General features: G+C 29.6%; 1 protein-coding gene across 4 annotated transcripts in view; it reads right to left on the bottom strand.

Annotated features, from left to right (window-relative positions):
* The window catches only part of LOC107443336 (uncharacterized), a 290,292-nt gene that overhangs the window by 185,359 nt on the left and 91,386 nt on the right, over positions 1 to 13,547 (bottom strand). The gene's annotated exons all lie outside the window — the stretch shown is intronic.

The following is a 13,547-nucleotide window of genomic DNA, read 5'->3' as shown; positions in this document are numbered from 1 at the left end:
CATTATATAATACATAATCAGGGCCAGCTCTAAGGATTTCAAATTATAGGTCAGCTAATTAGTCAAATATCAAAGCTATTCGCCAATTTTCGAAAGTCTTCGCCAAATGTTAAAAAAATTTTAAATATATTTTTTGCTCTATTGAAAAAATTATTCGCCAATACTTTTGCCGAAACACAATTTTATTCGCCAAATTTACGATATTATCGCATTAGGCGAAGTGGCGAATACTTAGCGCGGGCCCTGCCTAATTTAACATCAAATATATGTCTTTTCTTATAACTAGAAGCTAGCTATAACGACAATTTCATCTTCTATAATAAATTTTCGTCATAACAAACTTTAATTCTATTTCATAAAAAGAAGTGACAGCTGAATGAAATCAGACTAGCAAAAACGGTTTAATTAGGTGCAGTATTTTTTTTTTTTTTTACATATTACTGTCTGGCTACAAAAAGAAGTATACTATACATAAAATAGTGGTAAAGTATATTTGTTCATAACCAAGTGGAGATTTCTCACTGTTACCAATTACTTTAGTTTTAAAAAAGCTTTGTGGTCTGAATTCAGATCCAAATATAAATATTTATATTATTAATATAGCATGGTATAGAAAGAACCATATAATTCCTGCAAAATAAATCCCAATAATGAACCAGGAGTTCCCAATTTTTCTCGGTTGTGGAACCCTAAATGATCGATTTTCTTTTGGCGGAACCTCGAGAATTAATGAATAAATTTCATTAGCAATTTTGGACATATGAATTAAAGAAAGACTATCGTTAATTTGAAAATAATGATCTAAATTTTATTAGTTATTAAAAAATTATTTAGTAAATGAATGAAGAATGAAATTTTTTCAGCATATCGCTTTATCAGTAATAGGGGCCGTTCAAAAAGTACGTACACAAAAATGGAGAAATTTTAAACCCCTCCCCCCTCCCTTCGTACATTACCGTACATAAGTCTACCCCCCTTTTTCATAAAAATTTAAATAATTATGTTTTAAATAAAATTAAATATTTACTTTAGGAGTGTGTAGGATGAAGTCAAATTTAAATTTGGTGTATGTTTATAAAGTACGTACTTTGTATAATACCTCCCCCCCTCCCCATCGTACAAAACCGTACATAATAGCAAATCCCCTCCCCCCCTTCGGGATGTACGTACTTTTTGAACGGCCCCTTAGTCTTTATATGTTAGACAATTGAATTCACAGGTTTGGAGCGGTGTCTAGTCTAGTTCTTATTTTAATTTTAGTTTGTACATGAACTGAAAACGAATGAGCTGAAATATAGTTTCTATTAAAACAAAATCGAAAAAGGAAGAAAATAAAAGTTAGGAATGGTTATTGAAGAAACATACTTTTTCATTGTTGAATTCGGTTATTTTTATTCGATGCGAAATATTACTGAAATATTTCGTAAATGCATATATCCTTTTCAAAATTCATTCATTTTATTGTTATTAAAAGAAGAAAAAAGATGTCTTGAAATTTCTTTCTTCACAAGCATTTCAATGAAATAATTTCATAAAAATAACGAAAAAAATAAAATAGTAAATAGATTATTAATTGAATATAAATTTAATTACAGGTTTCGAAAATCATAACTGGTTGAAATTTTTTTTCTTTTTTTGAACGCCGTAAGGCACGACTGGATTAACCCTTTGCGAAACAACATATTTCGGTTGCAACTTTTTGTCAGGCAACACATTAGCTATTGCGACCTCAGATAGTGAATTCTTAGTTCTTCATATTTTATGGTTAAATAATATCAGTTTGTTCTAATTGAAATAAAATTTATTGAAAACAAAATTACAACATAAAAATTAAAAAAAAAAATAAATACACATGCAATAAAAACTTGAGTTGAAAATTTTTTTATAATTTTCAAATTAATATATTTTTAATTAATATTTACATTTATATAAAACAAAAATAAATATGAAAATAATTGTTTTTTAAAAAAAATTAAATGAAAAAAAAATATTAGTCGAATTATTTATTAAATAGTTATCGGTAAAAATTTATTAATATTTGGTCATTTTTAGTTTCTCCCATTTTGACCAATTTTTTCCACTTAATTCCAGTACTCTGGAAGAAATTGGTTGCCAACCTTGATTTAAACAATTAAAAATCAGCATGAAAATGAAGAATCAGCATGAAATATCAAAAATCATAAAAAGGTGGGTGTTGAGAATCATAATCGACATTTATGTTCCAAAAAAATCTTTTTACAAAACTTTACTAAATTAGTGTTTTACTCAATTTAAAAAAATGGTGAGTATTTTTAGCATTACTTAAAAAAAATTTTTTTTTCAAAATATGTAATGCTCCCCGTAATAACCTCTTTTAGAAACAAATGATACTGTAAGCTTCAATACTCATGTAAAAGAGGGGAAGTTAAATGAGCAGAGAGTAAATAAACTGCTTTACAAATTTCAGCGGAGAGAGATTTTAATGGTGAAAGCCTTTTAAGTAAAGAATACTTTAAAATAAATTTCACCTTGGAGTACATGTTGGATACTTCTTTTTGTTCTTAATGTTTTCGGGAAAATATGAAAATATTTTGTTTAAAAAAAAATTCTGCGAGAAATCGATTTTTAAACTTCTTTGTGATTGTTCGTTTATTTTGATTAGAAAGTTTGAAATTCATTGTTCATAATTGCAACTTTTTTTTTCCTTTTGTTGCTACGTTTTCATAAAACGATTAGCATAAGGATATTTTAATAAATTGCACGATATGCTTCCCAGATTAGTCACTATCATTTAAAATGTAAAAGAACAAAAAAAATATTATGATCAAATTAAAAATTCCTTAATTAAAAATAATGTTTACTATTGCTTATTATAATATACTTCATTTTAACAATAAAATAGTTTTCTATCAATCAGATATTAAATCCAAAGTGTTATATCTAATTTCTTAAAATTTGAAACGCTTTATAAAATTCAAACAAATGTGTAACATAAATAATTTAACACACAGTTTTACACAATGATATATATTTTACTGTCACAAAAATAAAGACAATTTTATCCGAGGTCCATTTATTAACGATAAGCATTCAAGATTATTCAATAGCTTCCCATTAAAAATTTATCTAGTGAGCAAATTTATTGAAGAAATTTATGAAGTTATTGTGGCGAGTCATTTCAAGATGATTAATAATCGAAAACAAAGAATAATTTTTGCTTATTACTTATTGGTAAAGAAGGTGCAAAATTACTAATTGCATCATATAGTTTAGGTGGAATCGAAATTATATCAGTTTATTAGTCTGGAATTTTGCATAACTAAGTTTGATATGTCTACACCAGGGGTCGTCAAACTTTTTTGATCATCGACCCCTATATAATTTTTCGAAATCTCCATCGACCCCCACAAAAGTAATTTTCCGTTAATTAAAATGGAACTCTATTAGATACTATGTTTGTACATTTATTTTATGATTTTAAACATTTATTAAAGTAATAGTACATTGTGTAACAATAGTTTTATGAAAAATATATTAATATTGAAATTTAAATACCTTATTATTAAATAATAAGTAATTATGCATAAGTAGATATAATAAGTAAAGTAACTAAAGATTTATTGCTTCTTGATCAATGAGATGGGTGTGCCTGGTGTTTTTTTGCAAGGTTCGCTATATTGGGTTCAAAATTGGTCAATTTTAATTTTCGTCAAAATTGGTCAATTTTGTAATGTTCGTAAAAAAACACAAAGTGTGCTATAGTTTTCTCGCGGGCTGTACTAATCCATATTATTAATGCTCACCTTCTTTTTTGTGCATTAATAATTAAAATTGATATCTAAACCAAACGAATGGTTTTATCGAAACAATAACTATTTATCCAAAACTATAAAAGTTTTAATAATGACACTGCAAATATTCAACACAGTTTGCAAAGATAGCTGAAACTGCGTATGATATTTGCATTTGTAACGTCAATGCTCGTCGCACGTGACATTTGGACAAGCGCACATATGCATATGACTTATAAACTGCGCTGAGTTCGTGCCACTGCGCGGTGCTACGTAAATACTTGTTTCACCCCAATAAATATACGTTTATTAATTTATGTTTTATAAAGAAACTGATATTGAGTCAATTGTAAAAAAAATTCACAAATTTTACATACTTAATTAAGTATGTGTGATTTGCGTATTGAGAACTGTTTTTTTTTCCGACCCACAATCGACCCTTCCGATTCGGATCGACCCCCATTCGCCCCCCTGTCTCAGATCGACCCCCGCTTTTGTTAAATAGACCCCTGGGCGTCTATATAGACCACTTTGGCGACCTCTGGTCTACACCCTTGTGCTTTAATTTTTTTTTGTCAACCGTTAATTGATAACTAGTCAAATTAATTTCTAACGTAGCAAAGTTAACTGTCAACCGGGCTAAAAGCCAAAACGCAAATATTTTCCTCATAAAAGTCATTTCTTTGCTCTGAATGCAAAGAAAAACCGGTTCTGAAGCGTGAAGAGGTTTTCCCTTCATCCATAAATTCAATATACAAAGCAAAGCCCGTTACGCAGTAGAACCTGTTGAACCTTTTTCCTTGCTTCGGAGATCACCAGAGGCAAACATCAAACCAAAACAATTAAGAGGCTCGCATTGTGCACATGGACAGCTAGTCCAGTTATTTTCAAATCTTTCCTAACCGTGATAACACGTGATCGCAAGATTCTTCATTCGCGACCCACAATATCATATATGAAACAAGCCTTTCTGACTCAACGGGACCAAGATGACACGTGCGTGTTCTCAATACGGTACTCTTGGATTAGTACATATACGTACTGTATAGTACCCATGAACTCAGAGTTAGCGAGCCTGGGAAAGCGCTACTTTGACCTGCCTGTCCTGGTGGTGTAAATGCCCCAGAGTTGATCAAACGCGAAAATATCTCTTAGACATAATTTTGTAAATCACCTAGGACAGGGGTCGGCAACCTAATGAGACAGAAGAGCCAAAAGTTGCAATTTATAAAATTTTCCAGTTTTTAAAGAGTCACTAAGAATTTTCGATTTAATATTTTAGTATTTGCTTATATATATTTGATTTTTGATTTAAAATTAATGGCTTTAAATACGGAATAGTATTTATTCATATAAAAACACAAATATAGATAGTTACATTAATAGGAGCATTGACTTTGCATGCCTTTTGAAAGTTTAATCAAAACTGGTTAATAACTTGTTGTTTCAAGCCCGACTCTGGATTCTTACTTCTATGTTGACTTCTAATTTTACTTTTTATTATATTATGTTGATCCGAAGATCGTCAGAATTCCATATGTCAACTTCTGACTTTCTTACTGAGTTTTGATAATAAATTTCTAATTTTTTCGTATGGAACTGGAGAGTCGCAACTTTACATTAAAAGAGCCACATGCGGCTCGCGAGCCACAGGTTGCCGACCCCTGACCTAGGAAGCGAAAGCCAATTCATATCAGACCTTAGGTTACAGCCACGCAATTGCTTGCCTTATTTTGTAAAAATTATGTGTTATTTTGTAAAAAAAAATTATTACTCGGCTTTCCAACACTCTTAGCAACGAAAATCACTTTTGACGATTCAGCAATTCTTGAACAATATTTCGCTAATTTTGAGAATCATTTCGTCACGAAATCAGTTACTTGTGACGCAACGCGAACTCTCAAATATATGACGAAAATCTTTCCTCGACTCAAAATCTCATCGTAGTGCATTGAGGGAGATTGTTAACTAGAATAAAGAACTAGACAATCGAAAATAAAGTGGCGAATTGAATCGATCGCTCTGTATGCTGGTCAATGACTTGGACTCGTACCAGGTAAACTTGGGGTTAGAATCTCTCTGCAGGCATGGGTGTAATTTATCTCTTTATACTATTTGTCCTTGATGTGTTGTGCCATCTATATGGTGCCCATGTTTAAGTGATTATTAGAAAAGTAAGATACATAAGGCACTACCAGGTTTTATATATTTATTCGGAAAAAAATGACGAAATATTTCTTTAATTTGGACGAAGTTTCCTCGAAGAAGTGACGATAGTTATTTCGTTACTTTGACGAAATTTTCGCTCGGAGCATATACCAGGAAACGGTTTCGTTAAAAACAAAAATGTTTCGTGATATTTGAGTACTCATTTTTTACAGTGAAATGCGATAAGAATTCATCAACAAAATTCTAAGATGATATTCATACTTGATGACAAAAAAAATAAAACCCGATAAATTTGAGTTTAAAATAATAATAAATAGTTGATTCCTTTTATTTATAATTAAAAAATAAGAACTTTGGCAAAAGTGAACGTTGATTGAAGACAGTAAATACCAATTATACGTTGACAGATAAAATTCAACAGACTGATAATATGAAATGAATCGTAAAATGTTTTACATAAAATTATGAACTTCTGACATTTAACAAAAACAAGACTCCTTTTTAAGTTTCTAATGAGCTACTTACTGCTGACGCTTCCAAATTCTTTACTGATAAATAATGGGTTAAGGAACTTTTTTTATAAGTTTTCTGCGTATAAGCAAGGAGATGAAAGCCATATCTAACTTTTTATGGAAAGATTGCTGTCGACGCAAAATTGCTAAGGATTTCAAAACCCTCTTTATATAACTTCTGTTTAAATTCATCAAATAAAAATAAAGAACGTGACTCAATTTCACGACATGGAACAAACGAAATATAACAGTAGGTTGATGGTTAACTATTATTTTCTTAACAAAATTGCTAAGGATTTCAAAACCCTCTTTAAACTTCTGTTTAAATTCATCCAATAAAAATAAAGAACGAGACTCAATTTCACGATTTGGAACAAACGAAATATAACAGTAAGTTGATGGTTTAACTATTATTTTCCTAACAAAATTGCTAAGGATTTCAAAACAATCTTTATATAACTTCTGTTTAAATCCATCCAATAAAAATAAAGAACGAGACTCAATTTCACGATATGGAACAAACGAAATATAACAGTAGGTTGATGGTTAACTATTATTTTCTTAACAAAATTGCTAAGGATTTCAAAACCCTCTTTATATAACTTCTGTTTAAATTCATCAAATAAAAATAAAGAACGAGACTCAATTTCACGATTTGGAACAAACGAAATATAACAGTAGGTTGATGGTTTAACTATTATTTTCCTAACAAAATTGCTAAGGATTTCAAAACAATCTTTATATAACTTCTGTTTAAATCCATCCAATAAAAATAAAAAACGAGACTCAATTTCACGATATGGAACAAACGAAATATAACAGTAGGTTGATGGCTTAACTATTATTTTCTTAACAAAATTGCTAAGGATTTCAAAACCCTCTTTATATAACTTCTGTTTAAATTCATCAAATAAAAATAAAGAACGAGACTCAATTTCACGATTTGGAACAAACGAAATATAACAGTAGGTTGATGGTTTAACTATTATTTTCCTAACAAAATTGCTAAGGATTTCAAAACAATCTTTATATAACTTCTGTTTAAATCCATCCAATAAAAATAAAAAACGAGACTCAATTTCACGATATGGAACAAACGAAATATAACAGTAGGTTGATGGTTTAACTATTATTTTCCTAACAAAATTGCTAAGGATTTCAAAACAATCTTTATATAACTTCTGTTTAAATCCATCCAATAAAAATAAAAAACGAGACTCAATTTCACGATATGGAACAAACGAAATATAACAGTAGGTTGATGGCTTAACTATTATTTTCTTAACAAAATTGCTAAGGATTTCAAAACAATCTTTATATAACTTCTGTTTAAATCCATCCAATAAAAATAAAAAACGAGACTCAATTTCACGATATGGAACAAACGAAATATAACAGTAGGTTGATGGTTTAACTATTATTTTCCTAACAAAATTGCTAAGGATTTCAAAACAATCTTTATATAACTTCTGTTTAAATCCATCCAATAAAAATAAAAAACGAGACTCAATTTCACGATATGGAACAAACGAAATATAACAGTAGGTTGATGGCTTAACTATTATTTTCTTAACAAAATTGCTAAGGATTTCAAAACCCTCTTTATATAACTTCTGTTTAAATTCATCAAATAAAAATAAAGAACGAGACTCAATTTCACGATTTGGAACAAACGAAATATAACAGTAGGTTGATGGTTTAACTATTATTTTCCTAACAAAATTGCTAAGGATTTCAAAACAATCTTTATATAACTTCTGTTTAAATCCATCCAATAAAAATAAAAAACGAGACTCAATTTCACGATATGGAACAAACGAAATATAACAGTAGGTTGATGGCTTAACTATTATTTTCTTAACAAAATTGCTAAGGATTTCAAAACCCTCTTTATATAACTTCTGTTTAAATTCATCAAATAAAAATAAAGAACGAGACTCAATTTCACGATTTGGAACAAACGAAATATAACAGTAGGTTGATGGTTTAACTATTATTTTCCTAACAAAATTGCTAAGGATTTCAAAACAATCTTTATATAACTTCTGTTTAAATCCATCCAATAAAAATAAAAAACGAGACTCAATTTCACGATATGGAACAAACGAAATATAACAGTAGGTTGATGGCTTAACTATTATTTTCTTAACAAAATTGCTAAGGATTTCAAAACCCTCTTTATATAACTTCTGTTTAAATTCATCAAATAAAAATAAAGAACGAGACTCAATTTCACGATTTGGAACAAACGAAATATAACAGTAGGTTGATGGTTTAACTATTATTTTCCTAACAAAATTGCTAAGGATTTCAAAACAATCTTTATATAACTTCTGTTTAAATCCATCCAATAAAAATAAAAAACGAGACTCAATTTCACGATATGGAACAAACGAAATATAACAGTAGGTTGATGGCTTAACTATTATTTTTTTAACAGATGTTAAACTTAGATTAATGAGTTGTTGATAATTACAAAAATTAATACACAAAAAGTCTATAAAATTATTTTACTAGAAAAATAGATTTTTGTAAAACAATTCAATGGTTATTATTATATCTCGTAAAAAGGGTTTTGTACTCTTAAGATATAATGCTAAACTGCCTAGAGTTGTTTCGATTTTGAAGACAATAATCAATCAAAATAATGTCTCATAAGCACATTAAATTAACGGTGTTTTGACTGCATTTCAATTAGAATAAATCATACATTTAATTTTAATTAATACTTCAAATGGGACAGATCGCAAAAAAAAGCTACAGTGTTATTTCTGCATACAAAACTATTAGAATTTTCATTCCAAAACTATGATAATATAGCCGGCAGGAGTTTGCCCATCCGATTAACCGTAAAGTTTACTGTACAGAACATTGTTTACCTTTACGGTCTTGAAACCGTTTATAACCAGTATCGTCAAGAAACCATAAATGCAAAACTATACGGTTTTTAACCATTTACAACTAGCATATACTGAAAACCGTGAAAAAAATTAACTGAACACTATAGATAGGCCTTTCGTCAGTTAGGTGTTGAAGGGAATGGAGGAAATATTGTGGTGTCAACGTCAACGCTGAGACTCGAACCCCCGTCCTATCTGCCATGAGATAGACAGATTAGCCCTCACGGCTATAATGTGTACCAAGCTGCAAGGAACTAAGTGGCTTCATTAGGTGGGTCTAGTTGGTGCGATAAAATTCTGGTTGTTTAACCGTACTAGGTGAAAGCAGTTAATAAACAGTTTTTCTCACAGTTAACAGTTTGAATACCATCTTATGTAAGGTTATTAGACTGTTTTGTTTAAGCACGGTAAAATAACAATTAAATAAATTGCTATTTAACCATTTTTTAAGAGAAATTTTTAATAGTGTACCTTTCTTTATATGGTTTTGTTTATTAACCCCTAGATATAATAGTTAAACTACCTAGATTTTTTTCGATTTCGAAAACAATAACCAATCAAAATAATGTCTAATAGATGCATGAAAATTAACGGTGTTTTGACTGCACTTCATTAGGAATGAATCATACGTTCCATTTTAATTAATATTTTTAATGGAATATATCGAAGCAACAAAAAGCTGCAAGATATTTTCTGCCTACAAGTAGAAACAATTTTTGCCTTCTAGGTGCTGTTAGAGTTCGGTAAAACGAATCACTCAGATTATGATTCGTATCACAGTCGATATCCTAATCAATGAATTGAATAACTTAGGTGGAAGTGATTCGAATCACCGGGTCAATCCAGTGATTCGAATCATTGATTCGGTCATTAAGTCAGTGCCCAACTCTAGAGCCGATAAGAAACACACACACAGCACTTGAAGGAAGCAATCAAAAATATGCCACTATAGCCATTTATTTTTAATAATTTTTCGTGACTTTCAAATAGCTAATTATCACTCCTTATTTTCTCAGTTAACAGTTTAAATACCATCTTATGTATGATTAACAAATCATGGAGTTGATTCGAATCAATAGAATCAATTCACTTAGTACGAAGGAGTTACAAGCAAGTGAACAGAATCATCGAGTCAATTCAGTGATTCGAATAATTCATTTGGTCATTAAAACAGTGCCTAACTCTAGTGCTGATAGGAAACTCAAACGGTAATTGAAGAGGGCAATCGAAAAAATATTACTATAGCCATTTATTTTGGATAATTATCACTCCTGATTTTCTCAATATAAACCGAGCATAAATATAAATTGATCTCTTGATCACATTTGGGCTACAGACGAATTAATAGAAACATTCCTTCCTTCAGAAGTCAATCAGTTCTGTAGAACGCAACAAAGATGATCGCCAATTTCAAAAATGCGCAACAAATATGATCGCCAATTTCAAAAATGCGCAACAAACCATGATCGCCAATTTCAAAAATGCACAGAGATTCTAAAGAATTTATAATGATCTTTCATTATAAATTCTTTAGAATCTCTGTGCATTTTTGAAATTGGCGATCATGGTATTCGTGGTATACAGCAGGTCAAGACCTCTACAAGTTATTTATTTTCTTTTTTGAGTAAGAAAAACATGGTAAAACAAGCTATGTCAAGCTTAAACACGACTAAACCTATCGCTGCAGTCAGGACCTGGTTTAAAATGCAGGGGCCCCCTGGTCGAAACATAAAACCAACTTGCTGTTTCTTTAGGAAGTGCCTTTAAATTATTTATAAGCAAATTACGATATATTAGTTTGTTTGAGCTTATATTCATTTCAATTTTTGTTTACCCATAATTTGATTAGATAATTTTCACACAAAAGAAATATTTGGAACATTTAGGGGGCCCTAGGTCTGGGCTTCTCAGGCCTTATTATAAATCAGACATTGTTTGCAGTGCCAAAGAAAAGAGAAGGACAACAAAGGAGACAATTGCATACAAGGCTGGGATTTCAGACGGTAAAGACATGGCTAAAAGCACATCTCCATTTCTAAGTAAAATTTTTGAAAACATAAATTTACTAATTAAATTAAAATACTAATTATTAATTTTTTAAAAAAGAAATTCATAAATTAAAACAACCTATGTTGTAAATAAATAAAATAAATAATAAATAAAAAGATTTTAAGCAGAACTTCTAATTTTTTTATCCTTTTTTTTTCTTCCAACTAGCAGATTCTTTTTTATCTTTAATCATCGATTTAGTAGAAAACAAATCGTAAGTAGACATTTCAGCGCTTATTTCTGTAATTAAAAGTTAGCAGATAAAATATTTGATGACGGTTATAAACGTATGGAATTTCTGTATTCATAAATAAATATTTTTTTTCCATAAAATATAGCAGGAATTGTGTAGAGGTCGGCTGGTTATTATTACAATTTGCCCTACGATCTACGGTAGCGTAACGCACGCATTTGCTATCATTCAAATCAACAAGGCTGAATTCCAAACCGTTAATAGCACATTAGTGTAGGTAAAGTGCAACGTTAAAATCTAAATTAAACTTAAACTTAGAAAACATAATTTTGTCAAATTATGTTTTCTAAGCAATATTCTAATTAATTTTTTATTTTTACACCATAAACGAGAACAAACAAAGGCAAAACGTAGTTATATTTATTTTAAGCTGGTATTTCTTTTTACTTTACTCAGTCATGCAATAATATATTTTCATAATAAGGTATAATGTATTCAAATAATATATTAATATATAAAGTAATAATATATTTTATAATACTATTTTATGATAATATATTTTCCTAATTTCATAAAAAGGAAAGGTACAATTGTGAAATATAGGTGACCTCAAAGAGGACAAGATATAGCGTTTGCACCTTCCTAGAAATAATATTAATCAAAAATTATATTTTGCTTTTAAATGTTACTAATTTTGCTTTTTAGATAATTACAAATAATGTCTGTTAAGTGTCATATTGAACCTATGCTTTTTCTTACACTAAGCACAAAATTAATATTAATTTGAAATTTAATACTATAATTAACAAATATATATAGTTTTATTAACTGTGCATAAACTTCAAGTACACAGAACCCATAAAATAAGATAAAAATACAAAGAAAAACATATTTTAAAAGAGAAAAAAAAATGTAATTTTTTTTCCTTCTTAGAAAAAAACTATTGTATTGATATATTTTGTTTCTGCTATATTAATACAATATTAGAAAGCACTCTAATTTGCGGATATAATCGTGTGAGTTGATGACGAAATTATATTTTATCGTTATTTTGTTTTCTGACTTAATTTATTTTTTTAATTATATTTCTTCTTTTCTTTTAATCCTGCCTTAATATAATAACATAACCAGGCTTAATATATATTACTAATTAGAAGATATAACCAAAAACAAAATGTAAATAGAAAACTAAAAAATTTCAAATTATAAAACACTAGAATTTGCTGTTGTTTTCTTTTGTGCTTATGATATAGTAAATTTGAGAATTTTAAGTAAGAGCAAGATTTTTTCCATTATCATTTTTGTTTTACGTAAATTTTTTGTCAAAAATTATCGATTTAGTAGCTTTATGGCTTGTGAAAATTTTATGATGAACACTTGCTAAGTTATTTTTTCAGAAAAAGAAATATTTTTACACTCGATTTCTGAAAGATTTTCACGAACATTTTCCCTAGATGCATCCATATGAGAAAACGTATACGAACGTCCTTGTGAAAGTGCACAGAGAGGCTAGGTAATCCTCTCTTAAGTCAACACGCAATTGCCCTCGATTTTGGGATAGCATCATAACAGCACAGCTTCTCGCTAAATCTACCAAACAAAAATAAAATGCCACGAAATACCCTGATAATACTGATAAATGATAATAAGAAAAGTAAATGCAGAAGTTGGTTTCGGTTAAAAATAGGCAGCCAAAGAGATCTTACAAGATAAAAACGATCAAGAAATGACGAGCTGCCAAACCACGCGTTTTACTTCGTTTGCTCGTTGGAGTGTGGAGTTGTGTCAAAAAGTACAGCGATTTCTGAAATGATAGACACTGTGCCACAATACATATCTTCCGTGAAAAAGGGAGATGTTGCTATTGTTTGAGGGGCTTCAAGGTCGACATTTCCGGGCCTCAATTTGATGGACACAAGTCGCTTCCGTCTAGTATATTCAAGGTGACTTTTAT

Source organism: Parasteatoda tepidariorum, chromosome 12, assembly GCF_982258835.1.
Source record: "Parasteatoda tepidariorum strain Cologne lab strain chromosome 12, Ptep-v5.0, whole genome shotgun sequence".
NCBI classification, from domain to species: Eukaryota; Metazoa; Arthropoda; class Arachnida; order Araneae; family Theridiidae; genus Parasteatoda; species Parasteatoda tepidariorum.
The sequence above is the reverse complement of the archived record's forward strand: the minus strand, read 5'-3'. Positions and strand labels throughout refer to the sequence as shown.